The sequence below is a fragment of the Hyaena hyaena genome, unplaced genomic scaffold (genome assembly GCF_003009895.1).
Source record: "Hyaena hyaena isolate Hyena2069 unplaced genomic scaffold, ASM300989v1 scaffold_375, whole genome shotgun sequence".
NCBI classification, from domain to species: domain Eukaryota; kingdom Metazoa; phylum Chordata; class Mammalia; order Carnivora; family Hyaenidae; genus Hyaena; species Hyaena hyaena.
In genome coordinates this window covers 1,787,806-1,796,073 of record NW_024081006.1, presented here as the reverse complement: position 1 = coordinate 1,796,073, position 8,268 = coordinate 1,787,806, and positions in this window count along the sequence as shown.

Genomic DNA, 8,268 nt, shown 5'->3' with positions numbered 1-8,268 from the left:
CAGTTAACCCCAGGATCTCAAACAGCCCAAATCATATTAGCAGTTTTCTCTCTCTTCCTTTTTTTCTTTTCCCCTCCTTGGCTCTATCTCCATTTTTATTTCTAGTTCTATCTCTTTCTATCTCTCTTTCCTACCTTCTACTCTATTGATGTGTCATTCTCAAGGGGGGCCTTCTTCACTAGGGATTCGACTACCCCAGCTCCCATTGCTAGTATAGTAAGGACCTCGTCTGTCCCCAAAAGGCTAACAAAAATCCTGGCATTGAGTTCATCAGACCAATTTGAGTCACCTGTTCCTCCAAGCACAATGTCCAGGGAATGGGATATGCTGATTGGCCATATATGCCCCCCTGGAGGGGTAAGTCAGACCCACCCAAAGCCTTGGTCTGAAGATAGAGGAGGGATGTTCTCCAAAGTAAAGAAGGTGAATTGATATCGAGCAAGCAGAAGTAACAGGCATCTAGTACGAAGACCAGTGTAAGTAACATTTTAAAATTTAATAAGGCTCAAATTTAAAGCACTTGGGCCTTGATATTGGTTATCAAGATGTATATCAATACTCTGTGGCTATAAAGAAGGATGAAGCAATTTGTTCTTAGAAGGGGACAAGAAGTACTGCTTCATGGAGGAGGTGCTCTTTGAGCTGGAGCTTGAAAAAGGAGTAATGTGTGACAAAAGCAGTAAGTGCTCACAAAATATGCATACACTCCCTGACTCTTCCCAGCCCCCTCTGCAGTTGGGTTGGAACGATGTGACTAGTTAAGGCCAATGGGTTTTGAATGGAAGTGACAAGCTTCCAGCAAATGTAGTCAAAAACCAGCATGGCTCATCCATTTCTCTCTTCCCCTTTGGCAGAGTGTGTGGAAGTTGTGTATTGAAATTGTACAGCCTCAAGATGGAATCCTTGGGCCACTGCATGGAAGAGAGCCACCCAGGAAAGGGGCCCAATCCAGAACGACCTTTGAATGGGTGAGGAAACCTCTATTGTGGGAAGTTACTGAGATTTAGGGTGAAGGTAAGATCACCCAACAGGATCTGCTTCATATTTCTGGACTCTGGCCCCACACATCGTAAACTTTATAAACTTCATCTAAGCCAGTCTGCTCGGCTCTGTGTATCATTCTTTGTCCTTAGACCAGCGAGTGACATATCCAGGTCATGTCATTGTCATGGGATGGCACATGAGAGCAGATGAAAAGGTACACAGCCCTCTCGGGCATAAGCTCAGAACTGATACATCATCATTTCTCATGCCATTGGCCAAAGCAAAGTCACAGGGTCAAGCCCAAAGTCAAGGGGCTGGGAAATGTATTCCACCCATGACAAAGCCATGGAAATGGGGTGAATCTGGGGAAGGCAAAGATTTGGGACCAATTGTTCCATCCACCCCTTAGGCAGCCTACATCATGTAGGAACTCATGAAAACCTCAGAAGACATCTGTGGGGAATGTCAAGATTCTTCTGGACTATGAAAGCACAAATAATGACCCCTATCCACCAGAACTTTCCTCATTTGGGAAGCCCGAAAGCCACAAGTGTCTCTCTCAACTTCTCCAGCCTTCTTACCCATCAATATACTTTCTCCACATTGTGGATACAGGAGTCTGGGTTTTATTTACCCCAGTGACAAGCAAGGAGATGTAAATAGGCCATAAGGAAAGCTGCTTTTTCATTTGCACTACTTCATTCATTTTGTATTTATAAGATATACAGCTCTAGAAAGCTGTAAATAAAGAGGCTAGAAACAGCTTGAGGGGCTGGTGATGGAATCACAAATCACCAGAGTTACATCTTCATCTGTACCCTGATGTAGAAACTTTATAATTGCCAAAATATATTTATCTCTGCTCAGGCTACACAACTTGTATATCAGAAGCTAAAACTAAGTGACCTCGACTTTCCTAAGATGTCTGTGAAGTTTCATAGGAACCAGCCCAAATTCGGCTGGAGTGGATCCTGCTATTTCTCATCCTGTCCAGGGGGACGTCGGCCAGGCTGCGGCTTCCGGTGCTACAGCTTGTATGTGTTCCCATGTGTCTGCTTTCATCTTCATATAAAACCTCCAAGCGAGCCAGAAAGTGATGTGAGGGCTTGGGCCCACCAGTCTGCTTACCCTGATACCAATTCTTACCAATTAATCCCCTTCATGATTTACAGGATAAACTGGGAAGATATGGGTAAGTGAAGAGTGTTGCATCCAAAATACCTCACTTAAAATGCACCTGATTGTCTGAAACTAATTTATTTACCCTCCCCATTAAATAAAAAATCATTTTCGGGGCGCCTGTGTTGCTGTCGGTTAAGCATTCGACTTCGGCTCAGGTCATGATCTCGCGGTTCATGAGTTCGAGTCCCACGTCAGGCTCTGTGCTGACAGTTCAGAGCCAGGAGCTTGCTTCAGATTCTGTGTCTCCTTCTCTCTTTGTTCCTCCCCCGCCCCTTAAAAATAAGTAAACGTTTAAAAATTTTTTTAATATTTTTCAGATCTTTGAGTTGCCTCTGGATTTGAGAGAATAAGAAGCATATTTTATTGGACAGAGAAGCCTGGATGCCAGAAGGATTGACTCAGGAGGCAGAGGACTCTCATTGGACAAAACTGGGCTTTGGGAGCCCTTTGGGAAGGGAGGATGGACTTATGACAAAAAGAATAATAAATATAAATAAAGTCTGACAGAGACAGATTTTGCTTTCTTCACAATGTTGCTAAGACTCATCTTGAAAATGGAATTCACACTCATAGCCCCCACTCACTGAGTAGTTGCTCTAAGCCACACCCTGTGCGAAGTGTATTACACGCCTCATCTCATGCCGTCTCATTTTTTTCTTCCTAGCCACTATTATTATCCCATTTTCAGACCAGAAAACTGAGGCTTGAGAGAAACTGAGTGACTTGACAAAGGTCCCACAACTGGTAAGTCACAGTGGGGTGGGAGGGACGGATGGACACAAGGATTTAACCAAAGTAGTCTGCCTCTTACCTGGAGACTGTAATCACAGTACTGCTTTTCTTTCATTCTCTTTTTTTTTCTTTTAATATTTTAATTTATTTCTAGGAGAGAGAGAGACAGCATGAGCAGGGGAGGGTCAGAGAGAGAGGGAGATACAGACTCTGAAATAGGCTCTAGGCTCTGAACTGGCAGTCAGCACAGAGCCCGACACAGGGCTCGAACCCACGAACCACGAGATCATGACCTAAGCGAAAGCTGGACGCTCAACCGACTAAGCCACCCAGGTGCCCCATTCCTTCATTCTCTTTAAAGAAATGAATGGACTAATTGGGATGTTAAAAAGAGGACAAAAGAAAAAAAGCAAACAATAACAACAAAAGAAATATCAAAGAAATAATGAGGCACTAAGAATACTGAATTTGGGTTCAGGAAATCGGTGTTTGACTCCTGGCTCTCTCTGCCATCTAATTATTTGAAAGACAAGGCACAGATTCTTAGGACCTCGATGTCTTGCACAAAAACCTTGCAGTGTAATGGAATATTGAATGATAATTTTTCTGTCACTCAGAATTGATAACAGGCCACAAAATAGAGCACAAAAAGGGATCGAGTGCCCCATATTCTAAAGTCTGCCAGAGTGGGGCCAGATATGCACTGCCGGGATTACCACGAGAGAGACAGGCTTTGCTACCACCTCCAACCAGCCCATGTAAAATGCGCTCTGTGCTCCACCTAATGCCGTTGGCAGTCGCCATTTCCACATTCTCCTTCAGCTTTCTACAAAAAGAACCTACAACTCTCTGTGAGCTTCCTCCTTCCCTAGAAGGGTGTCCAGCCTGTGCATAAAGTAGTCTGGAAGGACAGAGTTGTTCTTTCTTTCTTTCTTTCTTTCTTTTTTTAATGTTTTATTTATTTCTAGGAGAGAGAGAGAGAGACAGCGTGAGCAGGGGAGGGTCAGAGAGAGAGGGAGTCACAGACTGAAACAGGCTCCAGGCTCTGAACTGGCAGTCAGCACAGAGCCCGACGCGGGGCTCAAACCCATGAACCTCGAGATCATGACCTAAGCGAAAGTCGGACGCTCAACCGACTAAGCCACCCGGGTGCCCCCAGAGTTGTTATTTCTTCCAGGAGAAGATGGAAAGGAATTCCTAGGAAGATAAACCAGCTCCCTTGCCTTTAGGAAATGCCTCCATGAATTTTCACCTGCCCTTCTCTCATTCAGAAATGTCACCATACATGCTTGGAAAACTCCTTAAATTACTCATCATAGGATCAGCTCAACTGTTGTAACAAGTGACCCTAAATCTCAGTAACTTTCCACAACAGAGGTTTTCTCACCCTTACGAAGATCAATATGGGTTAGGCACTTTCCCCAGTGGCTCTCTTCTGTGCAGCAGCCTAGGGATTCCGTCTTGAAGCTCCACAATTTCAATACACAACTTCCACAGACACCGCCAAAGGGAAGAGAGAGATGGATGAGACACACAGGCTTTCAACTATCTTTGCCTGGACAGCTGTCACTTCCATTCAAAACCCATTGGCCAGAACTAGTCACGTGACTCCAACCCCACGGCCACACTCCTACTCTTCCTTCAAGCCCCGGCTCAGAGAGCATCCCTCACCCCTATCCCCAGGGAGACTTTCCCAGTCTCTCGTGCCCCCTTCCAAAGAGAACAAACTGCTTCGTACTCCTTTATGTTTCCCACAGAACGCTTGATACATATTCCTAATTTATACTTCCCAGATTGTCTTGTAATTTTGCTCTCCCCTTATTTTGTGAGCCTACAAAGACAAAAAACATACTGTTTCTTTATCTAGCTCCTATCATAGTGGCAAGGCAGTAGCGAGGATTTAATAAATGTTTAGTGAATGAATGAATGAATTAATTAATTAATTATGGCTTCATAAATAGCCATAACCTTGGAAGTCTAATCACAAAAGCATGCAAACAGCATCTTCGCAAAGACATCCTTGGCTCTCCCGATGTGCAATTGTTCCTTGACTACATTTCTCCTTCTGGGAATTGCAAGGAACCAGAGTCCAGGAAATACTAGATAACAGTAAAGCCCAGGATCGGGAGCCTTGAATCAGTACAGTAGGACACAGATGCCAAACCCAGGTCAGAAATAAAAACTGGACCTCCAGGCATTCGCACACTTTCCAAGATGCACCAACCCCTCCCCTCCAGCCCCCACCAAACATACTGAGAACCCAGCTCATAGCCCCTAGGGCAGCTGGCATTTCCAAGACCACAGTCCAAGCCTTCACAAGAGATGAGCTGAGCCAAGACAATCCCTAACTGGCAAGAATGAATGAAAGAGTTTGAGATCTGTCAGCTGAGGAGCCTCTGAGAAAAGCAACAATTTAAGCTTCCTAAGATCCATCACTCTTGCCATAGGCTGCGACTTTTCCATTCATACCAGCAATTGTGGGAATTTCAGCTGCTGAATATAACACTGAGAAATCAACTGAGAGTTTATAAATAAGTCCTGACTCGGAGTAGAGCCCTTGTTAAAGTTTTTCAAGCCTTGTGTGAACCAAGGCTCCAATCAGGGCCCTTACTGTTTGAGACGGTGGCCACCAAGGAGGTCCTCATTGTCTTGCTAGGACCTTGTTACTACCAATCCTTGCCTCCCTCTCTGATACCACAACTAATGTTCTCTGGGACTCTCAGGCTGTGCCCAAAATCAAAACATTATGCCAAGATAAGAGTGGTGAGAAGGACATAGAGGAGGGGAATGAGAGAATATAATAGAAAATCGCAGCAAGGTAGCACTTTGTGTTCTGGCCAAAGCAGGACAACCTCTAGGGTGCATGAGTCCCCTGACTCTATAAGCAACTTGAGTGACCCAGAACCAGTGTGGCAGTCCCACTCTGGAAGGCTGGCCTCACCTGATCCTGCAAAAGATATACTGAACTTTCCAAAACGAGCACTCTTCTTGCCAGATGACTCTCCTGAACCAGGCCCCCAGACAACTCTGAAGACCAAGGCCTACAAGTTCTGTAGGGCTTCTGGTCAACCCCACATGGTGCTGAAGGGCCAGACAGAGCCCTGCGGTTCAGGATCTGCTCTGGACCCAGGGTGCCCAGGTGGGATGACTTCATAATCAGGGAAAATTTGAATCTGAAAAACATAAAGAAGGCAATAAATGTCATCTATAATATTTCCGCCTAGGATTACCCCCTAGTGAAATTTTACTTTATTTAAAACTAGTGTTTTTTCCTACGGCTATGTAATTTGCTTTGACTCAGGACTGGGTACGTAACTTTTGCGCCTAGTGCAAAATGAAGGTGGGACCCTCTACTTAAAAATTACTTAGACTTTCAAAGCCGTGGCAGCAGAGTGTTCAATACAAGGACGCTATGGAGCACCAGGTTCTGTGTGACTGGACAGGTTGCAGCCTGTGACGCCAGCCCCGACTGTTGTCCCACACTGGTCCCAGCGCTAAAGGAGGATCAGAAATTGTGAGGAAAGCACCCCAAAGTGTGAGGTCCCCTCCAACACATGGACTGGGACAGGGGTCATGCCTGCCTGGGTCTAAGGGCTGTGCTGTGCCAAGGTTACAGAGATAAGGGGCAAGTTTCAAAGTGACTTTCCACAATTTGTCCCCACATCCCCAAATGTCAAGGAACTCATGACAAAAAGGCTATGTAATTTATGAAACACTTAGCCAGTAAAATGACTTACACGGTCACCAAACGTGATGTTTACAAGACACTTCTAATAATACTGAGTAAAATTATTGCAACATAATATCAAGTAAATTAAATATACAATTATGTGATACTAGGTACTAGGAAGAAAACTAGTTTTAAATAGAGTCTAATTTCGAAAGGGTAATCCCAGGTAGAAATAGGATAGGTGACACTGATTATCTTCTTTATATTTTTCTCCAACAAACAAGTATGAATTTTACAAGGAAAACACAAGTTTTAGAAATATAGCTGTATATGGTACCTTTCACTTCTGATAAATTCTTGAAAATTTTTATTATGAAGCTTTAGAAAAAGTGGACTGATGCTATTCAGAGTGTTCTTGAATTCCTAAATGGTAGGAAAAGCACAAATTACTTTTATGTAATCCTGATTCCTTCCACCCTTTTTGGCATAATATAAAACACTAAAGGGAAGACCGTATTTTGAATTATTGCCACGCCAATTTACCGAATGTCAACCTATCCCCTTCTGTCCCTTGAAGGGGGTTATGCTCCAGCTCTAGATTTGGGAGTGAATGTTACTGAGAGTGATTGAGAGCCTGGAAGACAGATGTTTAGATATGGATGTAGCAAAGCAAAAACTTACACACTCCAAGAAACACTGAAGCTGTAACCTGCTGTTTCTCTATTTCTAACCTTTATTTCCTCATGATCTCCTTTACTCCATTACCACAAAATTATCAGTCAAGAGGGTGTCTTAGTCAGTCTGTGCTGCTATACTGAAAATACCACAGACTGGCTACCACAGTGGCTTAAACAGCAAAGATTTGTTTCTCACAGTTCTAGAGACTGAGAAGTCCAAAGTCAAGACCCTGACAGATCCAGGGCTCACTTCTTGCCTTGTAGACAACTGTCTTCTTACTGTATCCTCACAAGACAGAGGACAGGGAAAGGGAGAAAGCAAGATCTGTCTTTCATAAGGGCACTAATCCCATTCTGAGGGCTCCCCCCTCATGACCTAATTGCCTTCAAAGGCCTCTTTTCCAAATGCCATCACATCAAGGATTAGAGTTTCAACATATAAATGGGGTGGGGCTTTGTGGGGGAGAGGGACTCATGAATATTCAGTCCATAGCAGAGGTAAAAGGGGAGTTGATTTTGCCATTTAAGGATTACTCAGTGTCTGCTAGTTTTAAAATTCTTTTTTTTTAATGTTTTATTTATTTTTGAAAGAAAGAAAGAGACAGTGTGAGCAAGGGAGGGTCAGAGAGAGAGGGAGACAAAAACTGAAGACAGTCTCCAGGCTCTGAGCTAGCTGTCAGCACAGAGCCTGACGTGGGGCTTGAACTCACGCATTGTGAGATCATGACCTGAGCTGAAGTCAGACACTTAGCCAACTGAGCCACTCAGGCGCCCAGTGTCTGCTAGTTTAAAGCAGTCTCTTTCAGGGGTGCCTGGGTGGCTCAGTCCATTAAGCCTCCAACTTCAGCTCAGATCATGATCTCACAGTTGGTAAGTTTGAGCCGCACATCAAGCTCTGTGCTGACAGCTCAGAGCCTAGAGCCTGCTTTGGATTCCATGTCTCCCCGTCTCTCTGCCCCTCCCCGGCTCATGCTCTGTCCCTCTCTCCTTCAAAATTAAATAAACATAAAAAATTTAAAAAAA